Genomic DNA, 17,085 nt, shown 5'->3' with positions numbered 1-17,085 from the left:
AATAAAAGATGCTCCGGAGGAATCTCCATACCTGATCTCAAACTGTACTATAAAGCAATAGTACTTAAAACAGCATGGTACTGGCACAGCAACAGGCTGGTTGATCAGTGGAATCGAATCGAAGACCCAGATATGAATCCACACACATATGGTCACTTGATTTTTGACAAAGAAGCCAAATCCATTCAATGGAAAAAGGATAGCATCTTCAACAAATGGTGCTGGTCTAACTGGAGGTCTATGTGTAAAAAAATGAAACTGGACCCATATTTGTCACCTTGCACAAAACTCAAATCCAAGTGGATTAAAGACCTCAACATAAAACCAGAGACACTAACTCACTTAGAAGAAAAAGTGGGAAAGAGCCTGGAACATATTGGCACAGGAGACAACTTCCTGAACAGAACACCAACGGCCCAGGCCTTAATGTCAACCATTAATAAATGGGACCTCATGAGGCTGAGAAGCTTCTGTAAGGCAGGAGACACTGTCAAGAGAACAAAGCGACAGCCTACAGACTGGGAAAAAATCTTCACCAACCCTACATCTGACAAAGGTCTAATATCCAAAATATATAAAGAACTCAAGAAATTAAACACCACCAACCGAATAACCCAATTGAGAAATGGGGCTTGGAACTAAACAGAGAATTCTCAACAGAGGAGTATCAAATGGCTGAGAAACACTTAAAGAAATGCTCAACCTCCTTAGTCATCAGGGAAATGCAAATCAAAACAACTCTGAGATTCCATCTTACACCCATCAGAATGGCTAAGATCAAAATTCAAGCGACACCACATGCTGGCGAGGATGTGGGGAGAGAGGAACACTCCTTCATTGCTGGTGGGAATGCAAACTAGTACAGCCACTTTGGAAATCTATCTGGTGCTATCTCAGAAAAATGGGAATAGGGCTTCCTCAAGACCCAGCTATTCCACTCCTTGGAATATACCCAGAAGATCTCCAGCACACAACAAGAAAATTTGCTCAACCATGTTCATAGCAGCCTTATTCATAATAGCCAGAACATGGAAACAGCCTAAGTGTCCCTCAGTAGAAGAGTGGATAAAGAAACTGTGGTACATATACACTATGGAATACTACTCAGCTATTAAAAACAAGGAATTCCCGAAATTTGTGGATAAATGGATGAGCTAGAAATGATCATAATGAGTGAGTTAACCCAGAAGCAGAAAGAATCAAATGGTATATACTCACTTATATCTGCATACTAGCCCAAGGGGCATGTCCCACGAAAGCCTTCACTTACAGGAAACTGGGACAGAGGGGAAGGCATCCTATTGGGACTCTAAATGAGAGACGCATGGGAGAACAGCAAAATAAAAGGATCCAGAGGTCCTAGAAATCTACAAGTAGAACAATATGATAGGCAGATTTGGGCCCAGGGGTCCCGCTCAAACTAAGGCACCAGCCAAGGACAATACAGGAGGTAAACTTTAAACCCCTTCCCAGATCTAGCCAATGGTCAGAATATTCTCCACAGTTGAGTGGAGAGTGTGATACGACTCTCTCACATACTCTGGTGCCTCACATTTGACCATGTCCCCTGGAGGGGGAGACCTGGTGGCACTCAGAGGAAGGACAGCAAGTAGCCAAGAAGAGACTTGATACCCTATGAGAATATATAGGGGGACGTAATCCCCCTCAGGAACAGTCATAGGGGAGGGAATAATGGGAAAATGGGGGGGGAGGAATGGGAGGATACAAGGGATGGGATAAACATTGAGATGTAACAAGAATAAATTAATAAAAAAAAAAAAAAAAAAAAAAAAAAGAACAAAAAAAAAAAAAAAAAAAAAAAAAAAGACATAAGATAACCCCAAGAGCTCAGGCTATCCCAGGGGTTTCCTCAGAACTGCTAAAACACAGGTTGATGGATCAGAGCACAGCTTGTTGGGACTATACAAGGGACTTCATGCTCACAGGCCTCCTACCAAGTCATGAGAAGCCTTAGAAAGCATTTCAGTTAGATTTTGGGTGATCCCTTCCCACACACAGCAAGTATTTTACTCACCTGTCCAAGGGCGGCATCACCCACAGTGAGCTGCAGCCTCCCCAAGCAATCATTAGCCAAGAAACTGTTTCTCAACCTGTGGATAACAAAATCACAGTTACGAAGTAGCGATGAAATAATTTTATACTTGGGGGTCACTACAACACAAGAACTGTATTTTGGGTAGCAGCGTTAGGAAGGCTGAGAACCACTGACCTACAGCCAATCTGGATAGAGACTTCATTTCTGAGTGAAATGCCTGCTCAGCTCTTACAAACATTTCTCTAAGCCGCAAGGGTACACCAGTGAACTCATCAAAAATCACCGCCGCTGCCGCTGTGGAACTTAGGTGCTTGGAGAAAAAAAAAAAAAAAACATTGTCGGATAAGTATGGGACCTGGTTTGTGAGGTGCGGTAGCAACTGCTGTGATCCAAACGAAACATGAGAAGGATAATTGGCATTGGACCAGGGAAGAGCTGCTTGCTGTTTAAAAGTGGCCAGGGAGAGCCTCACTCACTGAGATGATCGCAGCAGTGAGCTTTTTAAAGGGGTGGGTGGGGGGAGCCAAGCAGCATGAAGGGGCATGTTCTAGACAGAGGATCAGGTATGGGAGGCAGCTGTGTATTTGAGAGTCAAGACTGTGACAGGAGCAGAATGGCCGAAGAGGATAGAAAAGAACATGAGGTCAGAAAAGTAGTCACAGGAGGGAAGAAGAAAAAAAAAAAAAAAAAAGGTTCAGGAAGCACCACGCCATTGTGGGGAATACTGGCTTTTACTTTGAACAAAATGAGAAACCACCGGAGGGCTTTGAGCTGAAAGCTTAAGCGTAAGCGACATGATCTGAATCACATTTTGAGAGGATCCCTCTGGCAGCTGTGTTGAGATTAGCTTGCAGAGAACAAAGGCAGAGCCGGGAACGACATCAGAAAAGGAGCCAAGGCTATATGTATGATCCTTTGAAGGCTGGCAGTGGTGTGGGCCAGGGTGGTAGCGCAGGAGGGGGCTCGAAGAGTGATGACCCCAAGGTGAAGGAGCATCCGCAGATGCGCTGATATGTCAGTCCTGGGGTGTCTTGGTTGGAGCTCTATGGCTGCGATAGACACCATGATCAAACCCAACTGTGGAAAGGGTTTCTTTCAACTTGCACTGAGAGACGCCAGGGTAGGAGCTCAAGGCAGGAATTGAGGCAGAGGCCGTGGAGGGGTGCTGCTTACTGGCTTGTTCCCTGTGGCTCGGCTCAACTGTTTTCTTATATAAGTCAGGACCACCTGCCCAGGGGGCGGCCCCACTTACAGTGATCCGAGCCTCCCATACCAGTCATTAATCAAGAAAATGCCCTAGAGCAGTGTTTCTGAACCTGTGGGTCCTGACCCTTTTGAGGTTCAAAAGACCTTTTCCCAGGAGTCACGTATCAGATATCCTGCGTATCAGGTTTTTGTGTTACAACTCGTATCAGTAGCACAATTACAGTTATGCAGCAGCAATTAAATAATTTCATAGCTGGGGGTTAGCACAACATGAAGAGCTACATTAAAGGTTGAAAACTGCTGACCTACAAGCAATCTTTTTTTTTTCTTTTTCTTTTTTCTGTTCTTTTATTATTATTATTATTTTTAATTTTTTTGAGGCAGGGCTTTACTGTGCATGCTGGCTGGCCTGAAACTCACTATGTAGACCAGGCTGGCCTCGAACTCACAGGGGTCCACCTGCCTCCACTTCCCAATCACTGGGATTAAAGGCATGTGCCACCACACCTTACTCTGGAGGCATTTCCTAAATTGAGGTTCCTCTCCCAGATAATTCTAGCTGTGACGAGCTGAAAAACATTAACCAGCACAAGATATATGAGGAAGAAGGGCCAAAACTGATTGCTACCCAGATCAAAGAGTGGCCACCCACGGAAATCCAAGTAATATAGCCTTTGGGTCATTGGAGCAGTGCTCTTGCAGGGAGCGGTGAGCCCCTGCTCCCTGCTGGCTCTTCCTGGCCATGAGATGAGTAGCTTTATTTTTCCACGTGTCACGCTGTACGATGCCTCCTACAGGCCCAAGGCACAGAGCTAGCATGTCATGCACTGGGACCTCCAGAAGTGCGGCCCAAGCCGACCCCTTCTGGTTATAAATTGAAATCTCAGGTAGTTTGTTATAGAGATATAGTACTAACACAGACAGTGAGGCTACAACTAATTCCCTCTCTCTCTCTCTCTCTCTCTCTCTCTCTCTCTCTCTCTCTCTCTCTCTCTCTCTCTCTCTCTCTCCAGACACTATTACCAATAATAGCTGTTCTACTAACTCAGAGCTGCAGCCTGTGGGAAAGCATGGAATCTACCAAGTGTCTCACTGAATAGGGTACCTTCCTAAAATCTTGTGTGAATGTTACATCTGTATAGACAGTGTCCTTGTCTCTCAATGGAGGTATTCTGGACCATGGAAGGGCCACCGAGGTGAAAAGGGGACCCTGCTTCAAGGTGAAAGGGGTCTCCCCAGTCTACATCGCACAGGTCAAGTCCAGAGCAGATCAGTGTCAGGAAGCAGGAGCTGGCTATAGGAAGGCCAACATCATTGCTCCCCAGAATGGAGCTTACACAGAAAGTTTCTCAAGCCCCACCTCCTGCTATGCAGCACCCTCCTTCTGGTCTCCAGTGCATTCCTAATTCTCCTCTTTGTCTTCATCCTCAGAAGGGTGCCCGCCCCTTCAAAGCCTTCCCGCACCCTCCAGACTCTAGCATTCCAGGCTCCTACAAGATTCCTTTGTCTTAGTTCTCAAGCAGGGTGGGAGGATGTTCAGGTGATGAGAGTCTGGGGACAGCCATGGTGACTGAGGCATACTTTGGCATTGAGTGCTCAAGGGTCAAGACTAAACAACCAATACGGTAAGAGTGGTCTTACTCCGTCTTACAATCCAATTGTGTGCTGGGAGTGAGAGCAGAGTCAAGAGCTAAGCCAGATGGTGCCCACCACTGGTTTTCTCACTGCTTCCTCCAAGGGGCAAGCATATTTACCCAGCAGTGACCGGACACAGCTTTATTTATAGGAAGCATTGCCTATTCTCCCATGGGGAAGCTTATTGCTCCTGGCGTTGTGCCTTTGACCTTCCTTTTGGTACTGGAAGACATCCCATTTAGCTTAGTATGTGGGAGACAAAACTGGCTGGCTCTGAATCCTGATGCTGCCACTTGCCAGTGTTCCCATAAGCGGGTTACCTGGTTCAGTTTTGTCACCTGTGAAACGGGAAGGAAAAGCGACATCTAACTCATGTGGGTTGGTGAACAAAATATGAAGGTGCTGAGCCCGGCAGTGCTCATGAAATCAAATTTCCTCCTCAGAAAAAGACATGCTTTTGGTCATCCTGCTAAGAGATTGACGTGGGACGTGTGCTTGGTGTATGTGCAGTGTAGTGTGGTATTTGTGTTTGTGAAATATGTGGGCATAGATATCTGTATTCCTCTATGTGCATGTGTGCAGTGTGTAGGTGTGTGGGTTGTGTGTGTTCATGTTCATGTATAGATACATGTATATGGTATGTGCCTGCATGTATGGTTCTATGTATCTCTGTGGCATTGCAGTGTGTGTTTGTGTGTGTGTGTGTGTGTGTGCGTGCGTGTGTGTGTGCATGCATGTGTGTTTGGGAAGTGAACCAGGACTGGAGAGTACTGCATAGCTAGGCCCTGACCTGGCCATGATACAAGCAGTATCTGCTCTTTGAGTGATTTACATGCATTAAGTCTAAACTGTACAATACCCCATAGGGTTATTTACAAATGAGGAAAATGATTGTTAGAGAGGTTAAACTTGGCAATTTCCCCAAGGCCGCACAGCTAGTAAATAGAGTGAAATTGGATGCAAGACTGTCTGGTTGATTCCACACACGCCTACTCCTTCGCTCACATCAGGTACTGACATAGCAACCCTTTCCTGAGGTCTTGCCTTCCTTAACTGGTGATCTTCAGGCTGAAAATATTAAATAATAGGAATATCGATTCATGAGTTGAAATTGCATACCTGTATGAGTGTTTTACGGAAAGCTCTAGACAGCCTGGCCAGCTCCATCCTACGCGGATGTGAGTCTCCCCTTGTCCAGTGCACCCACACATGGACACTACCCACCCATTAGGTACTGACTAGTCCTCTTAGTCATTAGCTGGGTGGTGTAGTACTAACTCATGCGGGAACTCTAACTTTACTTAGCAATTGCTCCAAAAGTACTGCTATGGATATGCTAAAAAGAAGTCATGAGATGCTTCATTTAAGTGAAGAGGACTGAGTAATGCTTTTGTCACCAGTATATTGTTATGCTTTTCCCTTGTTATTATCAATTATTATTCATCTCGTACTGTGTCTAATGTGTTAAGTTAAACTCCCATAGGTCAGTAGCATAAAACACCCAGTATACACAGGGTTCAGTGTTCTCAAAGGTTGTAGGCACCCATAGATAAGGGAGACAGCTGCGCACCTGTAACAGTGTGAGAGAAACTAAAGCATCCACAGACGAGATTGGGGTTTCTTTGCCTTTTATGGCACCTCTTCTTTGAAGTTCTCTCTATCCATTACATTTGTTTCAGCATCTGATTTGACCATGTGAGTGGATTCAGGAGGAGGGGACCAGGGTGACTTCTACAATCCTACTTATTCTGGAATCAATAGCCAGCCCCGGGGCTGGGGACATAGCTCAGCAGCTTAACTGCTTGCTGTGTAAGCCTGAGGACTGGAGTCCAGAACCCCAGCACCCATGAAACTGCTGGATAAGCATGGTGGCCTGCCTGTGACTCCAGCACTTGAAAAGTGGACAGAGATCCCCAAAGCAAGCTGTAGACTAGCATCATAGCTGAGCTCTGGGTGCGACTGAGAGAGCCTGCTTCAATGAACAAGGCAGAGAGAGACTGCCAACACCTACATTGGGGTCGCACGGGTGTGTGCATGCATGTATGTGTGTGTACATTATGTATGTATATATGTATATATTATGTATATATGCACACATGTACATATGTGTATATATATGCACACAAACATAGCCACAAGAATGTGAGCGCACACATATATATGCATATACCCTGCACATGAAGAAAAGAAGCCAAACAAGGAATTGGTTAACTGAGTGCAAAGGCCATTAGGTTTGGCGTTGACTTTTATTATGACCACAGCAACCTGGAAGCATTAACCTGAGAGAACGTAGAATGGACAATCTATAGGAAAGGGTGTAAGGGCAGGAGAGCTAAGATGAAATGAATGAACTAGAAATAGAATAGCTGCCAAGTGACAGACACCTTCCAGGTGCTTAACAAAGGCCATTTGGGCTCTAGTCTCTCACACAGGCCCTCTGACTGACTCTGTTCACACTGTGGAAGGCAGGCAGTGAATGCCGGGGAGAGCACCTCTCCTCTTGGTTTCTGCCTGTCTCTCACACAGGTCCGTCATTTACCTAGAGAGCCCTTGGAACTCTCTTGCTTGCATGGGCCTAGGCACAGATGCTGGGACGTATTTGACTGGACATTGGAAAGAGTTTAAATTTGCAAGGAATTTCAGAAAAGCACGCATTGGGTAAAGCCTCCGATTCTGAGTTGTGAGATGCCATCACATGCAACTATTGAACAGCAGGGTACATGAGAAACACTGAGGATCAGGCTGAAGTTCTGTAGGGTTATCACCCCCCAATAAAATCCATGGCTGGGTACACTGGTTTGCTCACAAGTCCTCTCAGAGGGTCAGCTCTGCTCTGCACTAGAGATGCAATGGGGAGCAAGGAATGTCCTTGATTCTGTAATAAACATGCTTCCTGTGAACAATGAGAATAAATGTACAGACAACTCCAAGATGTGAAGTGTGGTAGATAGATAGATAGAGACAGAGAGAGAGACAGAGACAGAGAGAGACAGAGAGATAGATAGATACATAGATAGATAGATACAGATAGAGAGAGAGAGACAGACAGATAGATGGATGCATACATACATACATATATACATACATACACACATACATACATCATACATACATACATACATACATACATACATACATACATACACAGACACATAGACAGACAGATAGATATAGATCTGGTGATGGATAGGCAAGCCTCCAGGATGGAAGGAGGCAGGTTTTGCCTGAGAGCCTCTGCAGTGGGTTTAATGCTGAGGAGTCAGCACCTCTTGCCGAGTCCCTGGGTGAATTACTCTTTTGTGTCTGGGTGTTCTCATGTCTAAAACCGAACCGATGGTACTTGTCTGCAGGATGCTTAAGAGAGGGTTCAGGATAGTTACACAAAGCATCGGTAAATGGAAAGGAAGAGCAATGGGAGCATTCTTGGTCACAGAACACAGGGTTTACTCCAGGGAGTTAACGTGGCTCTGAGTAGACGCAGGGTGATCGGAACGGTGGGATTCCATCCTGGAATAGTGGGTCGTTCCCCACTATGCCTTGCATTGTGTGAGATGCGCAGTACCCGATGTTGCCGAACACCTTCCGGTGCTTGAAAATCTTCCCATTTTGCACCTCCAGTCCACCTAGGTTGGAACTGAAAATCATTCTGCCAATCATCAAAGCCTAAGCTCAGCCATCCAGCCTATGCACAACTGCACCTCCAGACCAGCTGCCCCAGGGAAAACAGGACCACAACTGAGCATGGCTGAGGACAACACCCTAGGCAGAGCCACCACTGCAGACCTCCAAAGCACGGCACTTCTCCACCTATGTGTCAGACTAGAACCCACACAGCACCCATCTGTCAAATTCTGTTCTATGTGAGTGTGTCTGACTCACAGATCATAACCCTGCCTAAGCCCTGGCTCCCTGATTTCTGGTTTCCACCTAAGGGAGCAGGACACATAAAATAAGGATTTTTTCCCCAAGCTTAGAAAGATTGGATGTCAGGGCTGGGTGCTATGCATCTCAAACATCCAAGATACAGAATAAAAATTCACATGGCTGAGCAACCTAGCGTATGCCTAGTTCTCATCACTCTTACCCCTAAAAAAGCAAATCAGAGCCAAGCAAGAGCCCCTTTCACCTTTATTTTTCTTTGCCTGAATTGGTTATAAAAGTGAGAAATGGACTGGAGAAACCAACAATTATAAACCATTTTATATCAACAGTTCTGAAAAATGTAAGTCTAAACATACCAGGCACCAATGAGCATGCAGAGGAAAAACAAACTCCTCGGGGAGTGGGGCTGGCCCAGCACTTCTGCTGTGCAATTCAGAAATCACCAAAGACTTGAGGAGGCCAGTGCTCACTGACCCAGAAACCCCACTCCTGGGGGGAAAGTTCCAAGCGTGTATACAGAGACACAATAACGAATGTCAGAGCATCCCTGTTTGTGACGCTGAAAAATTGGAAATGACCAGAATACACATCAACCAGAGAATGGATGAAGAAATCGGGCTTATCAAATAAATGAAAGAATACCCAGCAGTCCTAAGTAAAATAGAACGACACTACCACCATGGATGGCACCTGAGACATCAGCACTGAGTCAAAAACAATTCACAGAAGGAAAGAAGAAAACCACTAGATGATGGCAGTTAAATAGAGAATTTAAATGCAGAACAATGAAATCATGCATTCACATAAATGCATGGCCTGAAAATGAAATGACATGCGGGGTGATGTATGTCACCATCAAGATAGTACATCTTTCTTAGGAAAGAGAGGAGAAATTGAAGGAAGGGTTTGATTATATATGAAATATATATACATATATATATGTGTGTATATATATATATATATATATATATATATATATATAGAGAGAGAGAGAGAGAGAGAGAGAGAGAGAGAGAGATTTTTCTTTGTGTAATTAAAATATTACATAACTTTTTTTTTTTTTTAACTAAAGAAAGAGTGGCCCTTGGAACCATTTAGACCTGGGTAGAAACTCTGACTCTATCAACCACGATAACCATGCTAAACATTTCTGTGCCTCAACTTCTTCATCTGGGAAATGGGGCTGAACCTCAATTGCCTGAATACAATCATCAGCATGGCAGCTGCATCATCATGTCACCAGCGCCTTACCCAGGCAGAGTACACAATCCATTTCAATAAGCTGTCACCCTAGGAAAAGAGATGTGTCCTGCAAGCTTCAGGAAAAGCCCAGCCAAGAAGCAAGGGTAGAGGTAAATGGCTTCCTGAGAGGCCTCCTCACCCGAGACAGCCAGGCTCCTGTCAGGCTGGCCCAGAACCACCTATGCCACTGGCACACTAGACTCCTGGATGACGGAAGGGTCCTTACTGAGACCCATTCTTGGAACATAGCATTTCCAGGACCATTTCAACAAAGGAGTCTAGGCTCGGGGAGAGTTGGCAAAGACAAATTAGCCTTTCTCTGGCTTGTATCAGACAGGGGGCCTGGCAGAGACACATCTGCTTGGCTAAAGTACAGGGCAGCACTGGCCAAGGACCAAGCTGTGAGGTCAAAGCCAATTGACCAACCTGCGAAAGGACTCTGAATGAGCCCTTCTCCTGCCATAAGCAAAACAGATGGGCACCTTCTCAATAGAGCCAAGCTCCAAAACACAATGCATATCTTCATTATAGCAGGGACGGAACAAATCACCTAGTAAATGTACATACACAGAGTGACAGAACTGGGAGTGTGTGGGTACTGGCTTAGTGGGAGGAAGGAGCAGGAAGGGGCTAAAGAGGAGGATTAATAATCAGAGCCCACAGGAAGAGACACTCCAGAGAGTTTGTGCCGAATTTCTTCTGACTGAAAATGGGGCAACCCCATGGATTACGCAACCTTAATTGATGCTTTTTGCAGCAGAGGAAATGAAAGGTGACTAATTCATATGTACGTTCTCCAAAGCCCATTACCAAACTGCCGTCCCCATCAGCAAAGCTCATGGGTTTTTATGTCAGTCCCCTGACCACATTCAAACCTGGCCTTGGTGGGATGTCAGTCCCTGGGCACATGGCTGGCTGGGTCTTCTTCTTTTTTAAAAAAGAAAAGTCAACTTGAGGAAGAGTTATAAAAACTAGTCCGGACAGAGAATGAATACCTTCAACAATTTAACAATCTAACTCATTTAACTCAAGTTGAGATTTTTCTGGTCTTAACCCCAAGACCACATTTAAGGATTTACCAGAAATCACCAGGACACCAATGAAACAACTCTAAATTCTTGGATAAGTCCTTAGACTCTCAGAGTTGCACTTTCCCCATCTGTCTGACCTGAACGTTAGGAAAACAGGGGGATCAAGACTAGCCGTACAGCAGGTTTAACGAAGAGCGTGAGTCTTTGGTGATGGACCGATGGACCTCAAACACCATTCCTTTGCCGAGCATTTATGAGACCAGGTAATTTTTATGTATATTAACCATAAACCGTAATGAGTTTGAGACACAGACTAAGTGTCAGAGGATATGCAGCATGCAATAGGTTTTATTAACTACTCACTTCTTCCTACTCTGATGATTGTTAAGCATACCACCCGGGAGTACTCAGAAATCTACAGTGAACCTTGGAAAATCAGTGCAAGAACAAACTGCAAAATTTTACATAAATGAGCTAGCACTTCCAATCATACCTACCCAGCCAAGGGGAGAGAGTGCGCGTGCACGTGCACGTCCTCAACAAAGCCTCTCTAGGCTGTGCTTTCTAGTGAGCAAAAGCCATTTAATTCCAGCTGTTGCTGTTAAACACATTTAAAAGGTGGAGGGGAAATGCGAGGGCCAGAATGTTTGTAGTAAGAAAGAGCTGCGCCTGCAGTGTTCTGAGTCTCAGCCAGGGAAGCCCTCTCTTCAACCAGGCTGCTGAGGACTCAGTAGCACTGCCTACTCACCAGCTCCCAAACTGCCCAAAGGGGCATTCACAGAGAATGAAAATCTCCCCAAAGCTCCAGAAAAATCAATGACTCTCTATATTTGACATGAACTTCTTTTGTAATAAAAAAAACAAAATCAAAACACAGAGCTCACAGAGAAGGGAGAAAGGGAGGGAAGGAAGGAGGGAGGGGGAGGAGGGAGGCAGAGAGGGATGGAGGGAGGGAGGGAGTCAGACTTATTAAAAGAATACAATTAAGGCAGAAAAGTAGCACACATTAACTCGTAATCTTTGCAAAGAGCTGATGATAGAGAGGCTGAGAATGACACAACAGCCCATTTACAAACCTTGAAGAAGAGAAGCAACGATGGTACACTGACCAGCAAAGGGTATGGGCCAGTTTGGGACATTAGCAAATACTACCATTTTAACAGCGACAAGAGAAGATATATAAGAGGTAAAGGCCCCAAAGGAACCCACCATAGCACTAGTGACACCCGGGAGAACTTCTCTAAAGACACAACAATCAGAGACCAAGTATCTCCAAGGTGCTACCCCTCCCCCATCACTTTACTACTCTGAATGTGACCTCCATCAATTTACTTCACCTCCCAAGGCTCAGAATCACAGTTCTCTGCCTTTTTCTGAAGGCTCTTCAGAGGTAGACAAGCAAATTCCCATTTACAGCATCTCTTCTTGTGCCCCAAGCTCTGCCCCTGGCTCTACTCCATGGACTACTGTCACTCTATTGCTCTCATTCATGGTACTTGCTCAGTGCTCCTCTTTACCACAGGCTGCCCACCTGCATGCTTTCCCTGGCAGTTGCTGACACCTGTCGTCTGATGGCTATAATCTGTGCTGTGATCTGTGCTCCTTCAAGCTGTGTGCCGTGGTCCCAGATCACCAATACTCCAAATGCCATGATCAATCAGGCCAGCCCAGAGGCCTGATCTCCTTTGACCTCTAGGGGTCTGGCCTAACAAGCACTAAAGCTGAGACCTTCTTTTGTGTCACATCATGCCTGTGTCTCCAGCCAGTATAGGTACACTACCTGACCTTCTTATAGGGTGAAAATGCTTAGGTCCCAGGTACACAGTTCTTTCAGCTTTGTTACATAACAAACCCTTTAAGAATATCCCTTCTGGGGAGGTGAAGATGCAGAGATAAAAGGACCATAGGCTAAAAGACCTCAGTGCTCAATTGGAAGAAGCAGATGCTCAGATAACTGGTCATGCTACTAAGTCTAGAGTAAACCAAGTTGATGCACTGGGTCTTGGACAAAAACAAAACAAAATCCTGGTTCTGTCCCTTAGTCTATCAGTGAATCCTGTCTTCTCTCCCTTCATTCTTGTCCAAACCACCATTACCTCCCACCTGCCTCCACCCGTTACTGTGTAAACCATCGTTATGACAGCCAAAACAGTCATGTTCAAATGTGAGTCAAGCCCAGGCATTCCTACACTCAGAACCCTCCAGTGCCCACACCGCACACCTTCCCTCGGACCCCACATGTCCATCCGCACCTGAGCTTCATGTGCCCATAATGCCCCGGGTCTGCTTGTGTTTGCCCTCTTCTCCTGTTGTTCAGCTCTCAATCACTTGGGGGTCACATTGGCCTCCTACTGCTTTCTCCGACCTTCCTGACCCACTCCTGCCCAGGGCCTTAGGGCTAGCTGCTCTTCTGCATGGTGCCCCTCTTGAATAGATGAGTGCTCACCTGCTTACCCTCATTCTCTGGGCAGGAGACAAAGCCCTGACCACTCTGCTAAGTCTCAGTCCCCTGAAACGAAGGTTGCCATCTGCATTACATACATATCTTGTTATTGCTGACATTTCTTCCCTAGACTGTAAGACCAGCACGTAAGTTTTTCCACTCTATATACCCAGTGTCTGGTATAATTATTGAGTGATAACCCCACTGAAGGTGAGAGGAGATGAAAGAGACAATTCAGAAGGTCACAGAGGACTAAAATGTTCCTGATGGTCACATTGCTACACATTGAGCCCAGGTCATATACTTCAAGGGGAAAAAACTAATTTTCCACTTCAGAATCTGACCCACCATCTCCAAGCCAGAAGCCTGGTTTATACTCTCTCTGAGGAGTCAGGAGCACTGTGAGAAAATCATCAAGTCAGAAAACCCACCTACGCCCCCAATAAAAATGAAATAAACCCACTATGGCTCTGGTGGGAAAGGCCTGTGAAACTGTAGTGGGGACAATCGCTGCCCCAGGGGGGGTCAACATTAATTAGAAGGCATTGGTAATCATGACTCAAGATCAAGAAAGTGAAGAGAAGCAATGGGCAACGTCAGTGAGTTCACATGGTCTGTAGAACAAGTGGGCATCAAAATTCTTACAGTTGCAAACGACAGAAAGTGCCACTCAACTGGTTTAGACTAAAGGAATGCCCAGAACTAAAGAAAGCTCAAATAGAGCCAACCTTGGGCATGGCTTACTACAGAGCTCAAAGGGATCTGCCTTCTCTGTATGTCTTATCCCCAATTCCCCTTAGATAGCTATATTTTTCAGTAAGTTCTCACTACATGGTAGCAAGGTGGCTGCAGCAGTATCAGCCTTCCATTAATACTCCCCAGACTAGGAGCAGACACAGTTTATTTTCTAATAGCCCAGTTTATTTGTATTAGTGCTGTAGGCAGAGGAATGAAGAATTGGCCTCTGCTCATTTTGCGCTCCGTTTCTTAGACTGCTGTGTGGCTGTAGCACACGGGAAGGTAATTCTCAAGTGTTCATTGAAGACTGTTAGTCAAAACAGAATGAGAAGTCACTAAGAAGAAAAATGTTTAAGTGTTCACTTCAATTTATTAGCATATGTTCTTGTCAATACACTGGGAACTCACAGCTTGCTGGGTATGCCTTCTATACCGGCTTATGCATGCTTTCAGTAGGGATCCAGGAAGGCTAGAAGCCAGAACTCTCTGGTCCTGGCCAGGGTAAAGAAAGTTCCTTCTCCACAGCTCTGGCTGGCCAGTCCCAGCTAGCAGTTGTCAGTTAAGGGCAGACTCAGGCTCCAGAGCCCTTCACTCTCTCTCCTATAGATGAGTCTCCAACTCTGAGCTCAGCTGAAGGATCTCAGGCTCTCTGTGGGTAGAATGCATGTGGTCCCCAAAGACAGCTGAGCAACCCTGCAGGCTCACTTTCTTTAAAGTTTTCTTAGGTTCTACCTTGATTTTGAATATGGGCCTTACACTCATTTCAGTTAGATCTTACTTACCCAGCAACACAAATCAAATTTCAAGATTTTTAATACCCGTCTTGCCTCTCTGTCACCCACTGAACCCTACTCACCTGAGTCCTCTGTCCACTTACAGACATAGATGGAATCCACCCCACAGAGCATAGGACCCAGCTCCTCAGATGCCCACTAAGGGGCCAGTACTGAACTGAACAGAGGAGTACAGTGTGGGGTAAATGACGGGGTGGGGGGTGATGTCAGATAGTCAGGCAGACAAATTCCCTCACTCATCCTCACACTGGGTGCCCTCAGACATGGTGTCTCCCTTCCTCCTTTGCCTGTCTGGTAACTGATGTGTCTAAGGTCAAGGCTACGGGGAGGGTTTCCCCTCTCCACTCACCTCAGACTGCTTCCCTCACCTTCGTTGTCACCTCTCTCTCTTTCTCATCAAGCCATGGGCCCTGCGTCTGACGGGCTCTGGTCAGCATGTGCCTCACTCTAGCTTGCCTTCTGGAGAGTTTCCAGCTTCAGAGTAGATAGAGAGCTGCCCACACTCGGGGACGAAAAGAGGAGAATCCCTACGTGAGACAACATATGGCTGAAGCCTAGAACCTCAGAGTTTAAAATGGAGCTGGGGGAGCCAGATATGAGTTCGAGGCCAGCCTGGTCTACAAAGCGAGTCCAGGACAGCCAAGGCTACACAGAGAAACCCTGTCTCAGAAAAAAACAAATAAATAAATAAACAAAATAAAATGGAGATGGAAAATGAGGGACCCAGCAAGAATGACAGCCAGGACTGACCAGCAGAGTGGGCTCAGGAGCCAGGCCAAAGGGTGCTGACAACATCTGTGTCAGAGCCAGATTCTGAAATGTCACCTCGGAAGTCCCCTCCCCCCAACACCTCCTCAGGAAGTACAACTAAAACAGTGTCCTCTCTGCTATATTTAAGAGGAAATTAAGGTCAAACTGTGACAGGCACCCTGGAGAGCTTGGGCACTGTGTAAATGGCAAGGAGTCAAAAGAGCAGAGCAAAGGTGTGAACTGACCTGATCTCTAACAGCGGGCTCCTGTGGCTCGGTGGGCGGTCGATAGTGAAGAAATACATTAGGCAGCTTTTTTCCCTCCAGCCTGATGAGCCCCAGAATGAGGAAAGATGTCAACACTGATCTTAAATTGAGCGGGGATACTGTAAGTGAGGGGAGAGGGTAAACCATCGCTCTTTCTGGGAAATGGCAGTAGGAGACCCACTTCGGACATCTAGGTGAAGTTGCCTGGGAGACTCAGCATAGAGGCAGGGGTGGGAGGCAGGATCCGGGTGACATCGGTATTCTCTGCTAATAGAATCCAAAGCAGATGCTGAAACCGACTGCGGACCTCCGAAGGGAGAAGAACAAGGACCATGGGTAGAACTCGGAACAACCCACCCAGCTGAACAGTAGAGAAATGGGACCAGGGAGGAGGAATCAGGAGCCAACCAAATCTGGAAGGCTCCAAACAAGAGCCCCCAGACACAAACTGGACTTCTATGTTAGATAAGGCTTCCTGAGCCCGTTTGTAACGTGTAACGCCCCACCCCCACCCCCACCCTGTTCAGGTGAATCTAGCAGAGATTTACTGCCTGCTCCGCAAAGGCCTCACAGCACTCAATTGTCCATCCATCACCGGCTGGCAGACGCTTTCGCTCCCCTCCCCTCCTCTGAAGCGTCTGTTTAACCACGGAGAGGAGCGCCATGGCTTGGACAGGTGGGCAGAGCCAGTTACAAAGACAGAGCCTCAAGGATCCTTTGCTAGCCTCAGAGCTTTTATTACCTGCTGTTCGTTTGCTTTCAGCAGAGCCCCAGAAAGGAAGAGGAGATGGCTGTGGGCTGTAGGTGCCCTGCCGTTTGCTACAGCAGTGGAGGTGAAAGTAAAGATCTGTATTCACTTGGGAAGTGCTGGGTTGAACTGGCGACACAGGGCTGCTTTAATTCTTACATCCTCTCCAGAGGAGATAGTCACCGGGGTGGTGACAGTGGAGACATTTGTTAGCAAGCCTTTGGAGTTTCCTTGTGATCACGCATTATAACTTAGCTGAACCACTGGACAAAGGAAAGGCACACACAAGGACAC

The sequence above is a fragment of the Acomys russatus genome, chromosome 1 (genome assembly GCF_903995435.1).
Source record: "Acomys russatus chromosome 1, mAcoRus1.1, whole genome shotgun sequence".
Taxonomy (NCBI): domain Eukaryota; kingdom Metazoa; phylum Chordata; class Mammalia; order Rodentia; family Muridae; genus Acomys; species Acomys russatus.
Note: the sequence above shows the minus strand (reverse complement) of the source record.